The sequence below is a fragment of the Triturus cristatus genome, chromosome 2_2, assembly GCF_964204655.1.
Source record: "Triturus cristatus chromosome 2_2, aTriCri1.1, whole genome shotgun sequence".
Taxonomy (NCBI): domain Eukaryota; kingdom Metazoa; phylum Chordata; class Amphibia; order Caudata; family Salamandridae; genus Triturus; species Triturus cristatus.
In genome coordinates this window covers 83,731,876-83,746,220 of record NC_140582.1, presented here as the reverse complement: position 1 = coordinate 83,746,220, position 14,345 = coordinate 83,731,876, and the positions used below count along the sequence as shown (strand labels likewise).

The window sequence follows — 14,345 nt, the reverse complement described above, 5'->3', positions numbered from 1 at the left end:
CTCGGAAGGAGCTGGTTTTTTTACACTTGGCTTGGATGTGTCCAAGGGTGTCCGATTACTGGACGCAGGTACACACTGCACTGACGGCTATGTTGGGCGACACGATTGAGCGGGACCCGCTCATGATGCTACTGGGCTATACTATGCAGATACCCAAGGTGAATCGGAAATTTGGGATCATTGCACTTTTACTAGCAAAGCGAAGGGTTGCATGTAGGTGGGGGAGGGGCCGTGCACCGAAATTTAAGGAATGGATAGATGATTTACTGTACTGTCAAGAACAGAACACAATATACGCCGACACACAACCATTGCGTAGCAGGGCCAAGGACATATGGGATCCGTTTAGAGCATATCTGGCAGCTCATTCCAATTCAGCGGGAGATGGAAGGCGGGTAACAGCGGGTACAGTACCGGCAGATATAGCATCAATTTAGGAGCGGCTCATTAAGGATTTGCAGTGTTGAGAAGTCAATTTGTCGGAGAGTAGGATACAATGTTGAGATGTACTACCTGAAGTGGGTATTATGGCATGAGTGACACTTAAGATGAGAAGGTGTTGGATGGTCTGTTGCAAAGCAAGGGGGCTGACATGGGAGTAGCGGAAGTACATGGACCTGGTATAAATGTTTCCATATGTGACATGGTGGAGAGACCACAGAGGTGGGAGGCGTAGTATGCACTGCAGGTATTTTGGAATTACTCATTGGCGTATAACCCTTTATTGCCGCCTGCTTTCAGGGTTACTGGTGCGGGGCTGCTCATGTGAGTGGGGCCTAACTGGCTTAGGGACCCGAGCTGTAGGGTACCACAGTTGTCTGCCCATCAGGACTATGACAATTATGGACTTCTGTTTAGCAGTGGGATTCTGGACATCCATACCCCAAGATTGCCTTCGCTGTTGGTACACAGTGTAGGTGTACATAAAGGAAAAGAAAATAATGTCATGGACCTTGGGCTGCTGAGCATCAAGCAGGGATGATATAAGAAATGTGTTGCAGGGCTTTGCCGCCGGACCTCCGGGTTGTCGGTCAAATGGCTGTGTATATGGTGGAGAGTAACAAGGGGACAATATCATCTGTAGCCGGCCCGTGAGGTTGTAGGCGCGAGGCTGTGATACTGTGTAATGCTGCAATAAAGGTCTTTGAAATAAAAAAATAAAAAAATAATTAGTAACACAAAATAAAACTTAACGCAGCGGGTCATGGTTTGTAGGTCTGATAAACTGCTAGAGAGCTGGATGGGTACACTGACCTTTAAAATACACAAACACACAAAGTAACATCTTCATTTTACAAACAACAATTATATTTCTATCTGGAAACTACATACTACTTGAATGTTATTTTTACAAGTTGATCAAGGGGAGGAAAGGATCAGCTGCACACAAGCTGCTAATCAGAAGATATCAGCTTAAATGGCCATAGCTTCACCTTTGTTGATTCAACCATCATGAATCCATATCATACGTCAAAATCAAGAAACTATTCTAGTGTTTGCCATAAAAATATTTGTTTTTTAGTGATTAGAATGGAATCTCTGAATTAAGTTGGAATTCTCCTTTTTGTCAAGTTACCATACCACTGGTAAATGTATAGACCACCCCTTTACAAAGTATTACGCATGTGAGATGCAGAGGTTAGAGAACATAGCATAGATGGATTATGTTACGTACCCTGTAAGCATCTGTTCTTGGCATGCAGAGCTGTAGGTTCACATGCTTTATATACTCCTGCCATCTAGTGTTGGGTCCGGATGTTTGCAAGTTGTGTTTCTTCGAAGAAGTATTTTCCAGTCACGAGATAAGGGACTCCTCGTTTTGGTGATACTGCACATGTGCATCGACTTCATTGTTAGATTGTTTTCCCGCAAGAGGCTGAGAATGGAGTAAGTGAGTGTAGTATAGAGATGTCCATTCGTTCGTAGTGTGAAGAATACGAACTGCAACAACCACAGGTGTCCAGGGAGGAGGGAGGGTGCATGTGAATCTACAGCTCTACATGCCAAGAACCGATGCTTACAGGGTAACATAATCCGTTCGAGGCATGTGTGCTGTAGATACACATGCTTTGCATAGATTGTATCGCAGTACCCTCCGAAAGCGGTGGACAATAGCTTGTTGATGTGCTAATACATCGACACCGTCATTTTTGGTAAATGTGTGTGGAGTGGATGATGTAGCTGCCTTACATCTGTCAGGTAAGGGAATGTTACCTAAAAGGGCCCTTGATGCTAGTAATTTGCGCATAGAATGTGCTTTACGAGGTATAGTTAAAATTCTTTTAGCTTTAATATAACAAGTTTGAATACATTTAACAATCCACCTAGAAATATCGAATTTAGAAATAGGTTTTCCTAGACGAGGTGGAGCAAATACAACAAAAAGTTGCTTTGTTTTACGGAAATCTTTTGTTCTATCAATATAGTACAATAGTGCTCTTTTGACATCAAGTGTGTGTAGAGACCTTTCTGCTACTGAATCCGATTGAAGGAAGAACACAGGTAACTCAACTGATTGGTTGATATGAAAAGCAGAAATTACTTTTCTAGGGAATTTGTACAAAGAACCACTCCATCTTTGTGAAGGTAAAAGAAAGGTTCTTCTGAGGTTAATGCCTGTCGCTCACCAATATGTCTCAATGAAGTGATAGCAATTAAAAAGGCACCCTTCCATGAAAGAAATTGTAATGCACAATTGTGTAAAGGCTCAAAAGGTGGACCCATAGGCCATGTGAGAACAATATTAAGGTTCCAGACTGGTGCAGGGGGTACCCTGTGTGGTATTATTATTTTAAGTCCTTCCATAAAAGCTTTAATAACTGGAAATTTGAATGAAGATAAATGTTGTCTGTTTTGTAGATATGCAGCTGCTGCCGCAAGGTATAGTCACATGGATGTGTAGGCTAAGCCTACTCACTGTAGATGCAAAAGATAACAAATAATATTTTGTATAGATGCATCTAGCGGATCAATTATGTTAATATTGAAATGTATAACAAACCTTTTCCACTTTGCTGCATAACATGCTCTAGTGGTAGGTTTCCTTGCTCCTATAAGGATTGTCATACCATCTGGTGGTAGATTTAGGTATCCGAACTCTATGACTTCAGAACCCAGATCGCTAGGTAGAACTCCTTGGGGTCTGGATGTCTGATTTCTCCATGGTTCTGTGTGAGTAGGTTGGAAGTGAGGTGTAGTTTTTGGTGTGGAACTACTAACAGTTCTAGCAGTGTGGTGAACCATGGTTGACGAGCCCACGTGGGAGCCACTAGAATCAGAGTGATGTCTACCTGAATTTCCGAACCAGTAATGGAAGGAGAGGGAGAGACTGAAAATCGTGAGCAAATATCCCTGACCAGTTTATCCACAGAGCATTGCCTTTGGATAGATGGTGTGGGAATCTGGAAGCGAAGTTTGGGCATTTTGAGTTCTCTGCTGCGGCAAAGAGGTCTATTTGTGGGAATTCCCATTTCTGGAAGTATGGGAGGAGAACCTGGGGGTGAATTTCCTATGTGTGTACTTGTTGCTGCATCCTGCTGAGGAGGTCGGCAAATTGGTTGTTTATTCCTGGAAGGTGTTCTGCCAGAAGATTAACTTTGTGATGTACTGCCAAATGCCAAATGGTCTGAGAGAGGCGTGACAAGTGTAGAGAGTGTCCCCCTCCCTGTTTTTGTACATAGCACATGACTGTCATATTGTCCGTCCGGTCTAAGACAAATTTCTTTATTAGGTGTGGTTGGAATGCTTTTAGTGCTAGTTGAACTGCTAGAAGATCCAAGTAATTGAAACTTCTGTGTGTGGTGTACCATAAACCTTGAATTGTAATATGCTGGAGATGTGCACCCCAACCTGTGAGATGCATCTGCTGTTAGTACGACTTGTGGAATGGGGTCGATGAACGGCCGGCCTCTTTTTTTATGTTTGTTTGTGGTTTTGTGTGTTCCACCACTGCAGAGAGTGATGAATGCAGCTGTCTACCAACACTAGATCTGTTAATTGACCCTGTGATTGATTCCACTGAAGTGCTAAGCATTCCTGTAGAGGCTGCATATGCAGTCTTGCGTGAGGCACTATTGCAATGCATGATGACATCATTCTTAAGAGTTGCATGAATGTCTTCACTGTTAGGTATTGGATGTTTTGAAACTGTAGTAATAAAGTCTGAACGTTTTGTATTCTGGCTGCATTGGGAAAGGCTAGAACTGTGTGAGTGTTTAGCGTTGCTCTTAGATATGTTTGTAGTTGCGAGGGTTGACGATGGGACTTTTGTGCACTGACTGTAAATCCCAATTGATGGAGAAGGCTTATGGTATCTTGAGTGTGTTGTAAACACTTTTTCTGTCTGTTGGCTTTGATGAGCCAATCGTCCAGATATGTGAAGACATTAAATTGTTGTCTTCTTAGATGAGCTGCTACTACTGCTAGACATTTTGTGAATACTCTGGGTGCAGTAGTCACTCCGAATGGAAGTACTTTGAATTGATAGTGATTTCCTGCTATCGCAAATCTGAGATCTTTGCAATGTGCTGGATGGATAGGAATATGGAAATATGTGTCCTTGAAGTCTAGTTGCCTTTGTTGTATAAGTGGCGGCACTTGCTGAAGGGTAACCATATGGAAGTGTTCCGACAGTGTGTATAGGTTTTAACGGTCTGAGATCTAAGATTGGTTGTGGAGACCCATGCTTTTTGGGGAAGTAAAAGTGAGTAAACTCCTGACCCATGATGTTTTAATGGAACTGGTTCTATAACTCCTTTTGTTAGAAGAGCTTGTACCTCTTGTTTGAGAAGCTGTTTTCGGTGAAGCAAGAGTTTGTAAATGCGAGGTGGAATACTGGGAGGATTGCTGGTAAGCTCCAGGCAATAACCATGTTGGATAATACCCAAAACCCATTTGTCTGTTGTGATTGATAGCAAAGTGGGAAGAAACTTTTGTAATCTTCCCCCAACAGGTGATGAATGGTTGGGGGAAGTGGTAGCAAGAAAGAAATCACAAAAGAGGGCTAGAGGAGGTGTAGGGACCAGCGGGAGCCAACTCCCCACTCATGTATTCACGTCAAAAAAGAAGCCCCGGGTCCATAGAGATAGGGAGTCTATCATGGGAATCAAGAAGTGTCTTGGTGCAAAACAGGGGATTTCCCTTTTTAAGGACAGTTCCCCTCACACACCAGAGGTGTAATGCTTAATCACGGGAGTACCTCCCCGCGTGAAAAACCTAGTCCTCACGCGGGCTACAACCCCCTCGCTGCGAAGAAGCTCAGGGATGTTTTTTGAGAGGGAGGACGGGTGCACTAAAACCCTATGAGAGCTTGGTTTGATGAAAGAAGTTCAGTGCTGTGATATAGGTGGTTAAAACTGGCTACAGGGTCAGCTATGAAGCAACTTTTATTCAGCTGCCCGGTGTCAGGATTAAAAACAGAATATAGCTTGTAACGCAGGTGCCAGAATTCAAGGCCACTGTGTTAACTACAAGACCAACATGTTTCAGCCTATCAGACCTAAAACAGTGTCATGGCTTTCTTCAGGGTCGGTAATGTAGCTACTGCAATAAATACGTGACTTATACGTGGAAAAACAAAGAAAACACGTGATAAGTGAATGATACAATACTGAACCAGGGATTTTTCTGTTCAGTATGTTCAGCGTATTCCCTATGATGGAGACAAATAGCAACATGTCACATTTATATACACAAATATGTTTACTAGTACACATTTAGATCCTCCATTTAGCACATATCTTCTATAACACGGGTACTCATAGTACAGCCCGCGGGCCGCCAGCGGCCCGGCAAGCCTGCCTTGGCGGCCCGCGGACCTTGCAGACATAGTGCCTGTGCCCTGTGCTGGTCAGCGAACACCCCAGGTTACAGCAGCACGGAGCTGTGAGGCCAGGCGATTCTTTTAAAGGCCATTTACTTGTTAATGAGGCTTTGTTGTATTTCACCTCTTCTTAGCGCCCCTGCATCTCCCCTCTGATTGAGTGGAGATGCAGGAGCGCTAAGAAGAGGTGAAATACAACAAAGCCTCATTAACAAGTGAATGGTCTTTAAAAGACCTGTGAAGTACTTGGGTGCGGCGGCCGTGTGCGTTCCCTGGAAGCAGTCTCAGCGCGGGGTAAGGTGACAGAGGACAGCAGGGTGAGGTGATGGAGGGCAGCAGGGAGTGAGAGCAGGGGGTGAGGTGACAGCGGGAGGAAGACAGAGTGCGACAGAGGGAGGAAGAGGGAGGGAGAGGGGGAGACAAGGAGGGAGAGAGAGAGGGAGGGAGAACGGAGGAGGGAGAGAGAGAGGGAGGGAGAACGGAGGAGGGAGAGAGAGAGAGGGAGGGAGAACGGAGGAGGGAGAGAGAGAGAGAGGGAGGGAGAACGGAGGAGGGAGAGAGAGAGGGAGGGAGAACGGAGGAGGGAGAGAGAGAGGGAGGGAGAACGGAGGAGGGAGAACGAGAGAGGGAGGGAGAACGAGAGAGGGAGGGAGAACGAGAGAGGGAGGGGGGGCGAGAGAGGGCGAGAGGGGGCGAGAGGGGGCGAGAGGGGGCGAGAGCGAGAGCGACAGACAGACAGACAGATGTGCATACCGGGTCTTGTGGCTCAGTGGATGAAGGCGTCCGCTGCAGGGGCCTGTGTTCAACCTCATGGTCATAGTTTTTTTTTTGCTCTAGCCCCGCCCCCTCCCCCACTGGCCCTGCCCCCACCGGTGCGGCCCTCAGCCAGAAACCACACTGTAAATTTGGCCCCCGAGAGAAAGTTTGTCAGTACCCATGTTCTATAACATTCTCATTAGGATAATGTATTTATACACTAGGATGCGTGACTCACCACTCTGGGTATATGGAGTTCACCACATCTGTCCCGGCTTCTTAGCCATATGGTACGTGCGCCACTACTTGTGAAAGAAGGTTTGCAGCATTTAAAAACGGAATGGGGGTAGAGTGAAGCAGTAGAACGCTATGTGAGAATTTCTGAGGAGTATCATAGATGAGCGCAGACTCAGAATGTAAATGTCTATTAATTAACAAAAAGGCATCCATAATGGATCCAAAAGCAGAGACTTGGAGGCGCGCAGGACAAAGGCTGTGGAACGCAGATCACAAAGTGACAGACCGGGAAGGCAGAATGGCTGGATACACCCCTATCGGAAGATACAGGGTCCCGATGCACAGTGAGGGCAGGGTGTGCCTAGGCGGTGAAGACAAGAAGTGGTAAGGGCTATAAAAAGCTGTGCGCCCCTCACAAATAGAAGGGTAGTGCCCAAATAATTATAATTAAAACAAGACAGTCTTACGGAGCCGTTATGGCAGCTGTGTGATGTCTCCAGGATGCCAAAGTGGACCGGGATGTTGTCAGCGGGAGCGGGACCCCCCAGCAAAGAGGGCTGAGCCGTGTACCACTAAAGGTAGCAGGGTGGTGACCAAATGTTGAATGAGAAAGACAGTCTGTCAACAGGAAGCCAAAGGGGACCGGGGTGTAGCAAGCGGGAGCGTGGCCCCAAGCAAGGAGGGTTGTTAACAAAAAGCTTACCGCCAAAAGTGCAGTCCGTCGTGGAAAGCAGCGCTCATCCAAGAACATGAGACAGAGTGCTGACGGACCTGCGGCTTAAGTAGCTGATTGACCAGCCTAATGCGAATGTGGGTGGAACTACAGCCGATATCCGCCGGAAGCAGATGAGTGTTGGGAAATGTCGTTACAGCGTGGGTAGTCATGGCAACGCGCATATGCCGCGCGGTTGCAAGAGATGTACAGAAACCGAACAGGGCACTAAAAAAGGGGGGGGGGGCGAACGGGGGCACTAAAAAGATGAGGATATGCCCGAATGGGCACGAGAAGGACGCTCCAGGGCAGAGCGTCACCAGGGTGCAATCTCGCTATGGCAATGCCTAAAGCGGGAACGGACAAGCCAGTGCAGGCTAGGAACACTGGTTCCAAAGGCAAGAGTCAAGGTGTCAGGGGCGCGCCGCGTCCAGTGTGGCACACGAAAAAGGTGCTGAGCCCGTCCAGGAATGGGTGGTCAGGGATAAAAAGTGGACATGGTGTTGCTGGTAGGGGAGGGCTCGCTAAGACCGTGTGGGGTAACGAGTGTGCGTAGCTGCTAGTCATGCAGCGCTGTAATGATGGTGTGGTATCTTGTATTCGTTGCCATGCATCTTTCCTGCTTCTCTGCCTTGCTGCTCAGCCAGAGTGCATGTGTTCTGTGTGGATGTGTTGTAGAATGCTGGTGCATGTGATGTAATGGAATGTTGGGGATGCCTGGTGGATGAGTGTCAGTTGGAAGGATGGGCTGAGCAGCAAGGGAGCTGCTCCTGGTGGGGTTCATATATGCTGATCTTACCATCTACAATCTTAATCAATAAACCATCTTCATTTGATTTACATCTCGGCATTAATGGACTTATTTATATTATAACATTTGGCGACGATCTGGGATCACCTACATGTACCTGATGGATTACAAAAATTGAATTCTGAAGAAGTTACAAGGCAAATTCAAGAACCTTTTGAAATTTCAAGCCAACTGCAAGTATCCCTTGAAACTAAAAAAAACGATTTCCAAGACAAGGTAAAGAACATTTCAAAATTTCCTGAAACATTTATTATAGCATACTGGCACCCCTGAGAACCCCACCAGTGACCTCTTCACCGGTCGCCCATTTCCTAAGAGTGCCAGTCCCTGCTGTAATTTCATTCTCCTGCTGCCTGCCTTTACGCTGCTGCCAACTACCTGCCTGTAAGCTCGCTTTCTCCTGCCGTGATTATCTACTTCTAAGTTCCGTGACACACCGAGACCCCACAAGAGTTTCTTCATCGCTGCTTTTCCCTTGGTGTTTGTGAGGTGTATTTTGAAGGAGTCGGCAGTGTCGGGTGTTGTCGTCTGGCAGAGGGTGGATTTGTTGGGCATTGGATCTGAAGTAATTTTCATGCATGAGGAGCATTTGGAGCACCATAAGCAGATTTAATTTGTTTTTTTCGCGACCTATTTGTGACTTTCATTTTTACCGCTTTTGACTTCTCCCGGTGACATTTCAAAATTACAGGTCAAAAGGTGATTGGCGCATCGGCGAGACTACGCTGTTTGGTAACTTTTCTTCAAGTTTTAACCAACTTTATTTACAGCCATTTCTTTGTCATTTCAACCGTCGTTTTGTTTTTAAAATTCCTGTCATGAGTCCCTGTAGAGCGCGCACTCTTACCTCTATATTGCGCAGCTCCTCGAGACCTTTTGTGACGTAGGTCTGCCTTTTTGCTTTCTCTTGGACGTTTTGGTGCATAAGCGCACCGTGAGCCACCCTGCAACCACGTCTAAAACGTGCCGGCATTTTGAGGTTGTTTTGTATTCGTATTCAATCGGAGCCGATGTCACTTATCAAGTTCTCACAACAGCTTCGTGCAGCATGCTGATGGTTCCTGTTGTCGTTTGGAACAGTGCCATTGGGTGGACAACCAATTTATAAGGCGGTACTGTGCTCTTCATTTATTTGCTTTAAAGCTAATCGAACTTTTGTTCTTCGAGGAGTTTTTTTTCAAAGGCAGCAATGTATTTTGGGACTTTGCAATCTTCAGTTCTTCTTGAGACTTTGTTGGTGTCTCACACAAGCTTTTCATTGGAACTTGCTTGTCCCGATTTACAGTACTTTGCGTTTCCTTCACCACTTCTTCCTGCCACTGTCCTGGACTTCGGGTGAGAAGTCGCTCACCGGAGTGAATATTCATTTATTTTAAATGTTTTGCTAATGTTTAATTACTTTCTCTACTGTACAATGCTTTACTGTGTTTTTCCTTATCATTCTTATTGGTCTTTCTACTTTATTATTTCTATAATATTTAGTCATTATGTGACTTTCCATTTTCTGCTTAAATATTTTGTGGATTAGTCACCTACTACATGGTTCTGTTTGGGAATTCTTCCCTTTAAAGTGTTAATGATAGTCGTTTGACTATGTGACTTCATATGTCACCTACTACATGGTTCTGTTTGGGAATTCTTCCCTTTAAAGTGTTAATGATAGTCGTTTGACTATGTGACTTCATATGTCACCTACTTTCATATGAATGTTATTTACATTAATGTACTTTGTGTTTATTAAGTGATTTCCTTGCTGTTTGAAGTGTGATTTATTATAGTCTATTCGACTATGTGACTTTCAGTGTCACCATGATACGTTATGTTACAGCATGTTTTCATAAGCTTAGTTACATGAATTTTTGCTTTTTGAGGTATGCTTTATATAGCCCTGGCTATGTGACTTTCCACCTCTTGCAATTTGTCTTTGCGTGGAATTATTACTTAGGTTACTTACATGATGAATTTGAATTTTAAACTTTGTTTTGCTAGCTAGCTAATTTTTCTTTAGGGGTTCCCCTTTTCTATGTGTTTTGTTTGTGATTATAGCATTTGCTATGTGACTTTGCTTTTTCTTCAAATGATTTTTGATGCATTAGTCACCTATTTCTAGTTTTCTTTGTTGGGAATTTACCTCTGGCAGAGGTATGTGATGCGATAGCTCTGTAGCTATGTGACTTTTGTCGCATTTTTCCTTGTGCGCATTTTTCCTTGTTTAGTGCATCTTATTCTTCTTTATAGTATTTGATGGATTTGTCTTAGTTTTGGGATTTTTTTTTTTCCAAGGTTTGGTACATTCTCGATTATTTTAGGCACTTTTGAGGCGTGTGTATTTTTTCACTATTAATTTTTACTGTGTGTTCAGCAGTGTCCTTTTTGGTTTCTGTTCTTGGAAGTACTTTTTTTTGCCTTGTTGGATACTGCACTTTATTTTTCATTTGTTGGCGTTCGTTCATTATTCCCTTACTTACTGGTCTGGCCAACTGGTATGTACTGGTGTATTCTGGACGTTTTGTCCTTTGTTATCTCTTTGTGTGTTTACTTTACTGTGTTGGTCAGAATTTTGCTGCATTATCAGTCTCTGTTTTTAGTGTTCTCTCCAGCTTTCAATTTTATTATTTGTATTCACTCATTGTAACCAGGGTTTACATCCTGTATTTTCTTATTGTTGTTTCCGTTAAAGGGGAAGAGATGTGTCATGTCTTTATTGATTCATTATTGATTTATTGTTTCACTCTTTTATCTTCCTTTATTGTGATCTGTTATACAACTTCATTCCATTGTTTAATTGATTCTTCCCTTTACATGCTCTTTGCTGTTCTGCTTATGATATTGTTGAGCAGCATGTATTTCTTGTTGTGATTTGTAAAGAGGGAAGATGTGTGGTATCTTGTATTCGTTGCCATGCATCTTTCCTGCTTCTCTGCCTTGCTGCTCAGCCAGAGTGCATGTGTTCTGTGTGGATGTGTTGTAGAATGCTGGTGCATGTGATGTAATGGAATGTTGGGGATGCCTGGTGGATGAGTGTCAGTTGGAAGGATGGGCTGAGCAGCAAGGGAGCTGCTCCTGGTGGGGTTCATATATGCTGATCTTACCATCTACAATCTTAATCAATAAACCATCTTCATTTGATTTACATCTCGGCATTAATGGACTTATTTATATTATAACAGATGGCAGGCACAGATAACGGCTGGTCTATCTCTGTTGGGTTGACAGAGTGGTGGGAGACAGTCCTACCAGTGCCAGCCAGAGGTTTGCTGCGCTCACATTGTGGGTATGAGGAGGAGGGTGATCATTCCAGTGCCAACCAGGGAATGTCATCATGGAGTCCCACATTCGCGGTGCAAAGCCTGTACACCCTCCTCTGCTCTAACTTAAGGAGTTTGGTTGTCAGATTAGGTGTGTTTGCGTACAAATTTGGATTGTCAAGGACAGTCCAGCTAAGTGTGTCAGCTCCATGCTGCAAGTCAAAGAAGTGTTTAGTTAGTTTCGTAATTTGTTTGGCACACCTAATCGTGCTCTTATGTTCCAGGATTCTGGTTCGTACCTTTCTGCTGGTCATCCCCCACATACCTCAACCCGTAGGGACAGGTGATCAGGTAGATAACACGTTCACTATTGCAATTTGTGTATTGTTGCAATATCCATGGTCTAGATGTTCCTATGTCTATGTTTTTAGTCACTTTCGTTTGTGCGCACACAGCACAAGAACCGCAAGGGTAGTGGCCTTGGACGTTGGGTAGGTTCCATAAAGTATTCATTCTCGGTATAGTTGTGAGTGGGGGTCTGGTGTGGATCAAGGTATCCTTCAACTTGCGGCCCCTTTTATATGCAAAGAGAAGTTTCTCCAGAGTCAACTGACCTTTATTAAGAATGTTCCAAATATGTAATATGGATCTTTTGACTGTATTCGAGAAGGTACTGTAGGTATTGGCGCATACCAATTTGGATGAGCTTTCTTTTTCACTCGGCTGTTCTAGTAGGGCTTCCCTGTTGTTGTTGAGGGCCCGTTTCGAGGACTTCTTGATCAGGTTAGCTGGGTTTGATGGTAGTGTCATCTCCGCGCCAAATGACGAGGATGTCATCTATGTACCTCTTCCATAAAATTATCTGTGTAAGGAATGGATTGCCCCTACCAAGGACAACACCTTCTTCGAACACGTGCATGTAGAGGTTCGCTAGACTGGGCGCACCTTCGGCGTTTGAACCAGAGTCTCTGTGCCGACAATGGCTTGTTGGTATTGGTGGCCCAATAGCCTTGTGTTATGTTGAAGTAGGTTTGGTGGGCAAACGGGCTTTGGTACTCATGGCACCCTATCCAGCTGGAAAGTTGTGGGACTCTAGTTCAATTTCCAACTCGGAATCGGAGTCCTGGGGGGAGAAGGTCTCTTCTTCCGCTGCCATTTCTTCCTGCTCGATATCTTCACCAAAGATATCAGGCGTGTCCTTGATACCTTCTCATCGCATTTCTCTTCGTCGAGCCCAACGGTACTGTGCAGTCTTCTCGGATTGGACCGACCAACACGCGTCAAAATCTTTCTCCTTATGTTCTGGGGAGAGACAGAGGTTACAGACCATATGCTGGTTGGTGCGCGGATATTTGGAATGGCATCGAGGACAGAATTGAAATGGTGTCTGTTCCATCAACAGAAGACAAGACACTGGTTCTTGAAGTAGAAGCCAACTGAGGAAAGAGGTAGGACCAAAGGCCGCAGTTAGAGTTTTTTCGATGATCTAGATAAAGCTTTCATAAATTGCGACACTAAAAGGTGGAGGAGGCGATCGAAAACAACATAGACGAGGGTAGAGTGAATTGAGTACTGAAGGGATACCGATTGATCGTTTGGAATCAGAGCGGAGCAATACACGTCCTAACCCGGATGTGGATTATTATAACCCGATGGCGGAAAGAAAATAATATAACAATGGAGTTGATGCCCATGCGCAGTATCACCGAAAGGATTTACCCTACCTTGTGACTGGAAAAGACTTCTTCGAAGAAAAACAACTTGCAAACATCTAAACCCAACACTAGATGGCAGGAGTATGCAAAGCATGTGTATCTACAGCACATATGCCTTGAACACAAACACAAATATTGTGATCTTGGGACACTTGTTTTAGCAAGAGAGGAACACAAGTAATGATCAGAAAAAAGGAATTGCACATGGAAATGATCAGGCACCTAATAAAACAGGGGTGATTATATACATTAGGTCAAAGACTTAGCTGGGAAAATAATTATTTAAGAATTCAATTCACCGATGATTGCCTAGAGCAATATAGTTTTCTATATGCATCATAGAATCAGGTAATTTCTGTGCATCATTGAGTTTTGTGGCATATGATAACACTAGAGAACCAGTCACAAATTATGAGAGGGCTTTTTGTCATTATTCTCAAAGAAGAACCACCGCGTAGCTCCTAGAAATACGAAGAAACTGAAATGGGAATTGGCTTGGACGCTTCAGTCTCTCCTGTGTGAAGTCCAAAAAGTACACAATGCCATTTTATCAATTTGCCTTTGCTGGGGATACTCAACACACCAATCATTTAGGACACAAAAAGTAGCAACTCCATTTATTTTGGTTCTTCTCATGCTGGTTATTAGACGCCACAAATACAGACAATCGTTTAACTTGCATTTGTGCATTGCCTCTGCGTTCTGAAAAAAGCTACCAGTTTACACAAATGTGCTAAAACTTTCTGAAGTAATTTATGCACTCCATTATATGTTCCCAATCTATAAAGAACACGTTGAACAGAACTCCACAAATTATTTATTTATACAGTAACTTAAATAGATAATCAAATACAAATTTCTCTGTGCACTGTAAACGGGGGGGGGGTGGGCTTGGTTTTTTAATACTGTATATCACTGTAATGTTTTTCTAACCTAAATCAATATGTGACAGGCATTTTATAGAAACTACACAATTTTAAACTTAATCAAAATGTATTATAAAGAACACGGATTTAGAAGCATTAAATAGAATCATCAAATATTT

General features: G+C 43.9%; 1 protein-coding gene across 1 annotated transcript in view; it reads right to left on the bottom strand.

Moving 5' to 3' along the window:
* The window catches only part of GSR (glutathione-disulfide reductase), a 145,726-nt gene that overhangs the window by 26,894 nt on the left and 104,487 nt on the right, over positions 1–14,345 (bottom strand). The gene's annotated exons all lie outside the window — the stretch shown is intronic.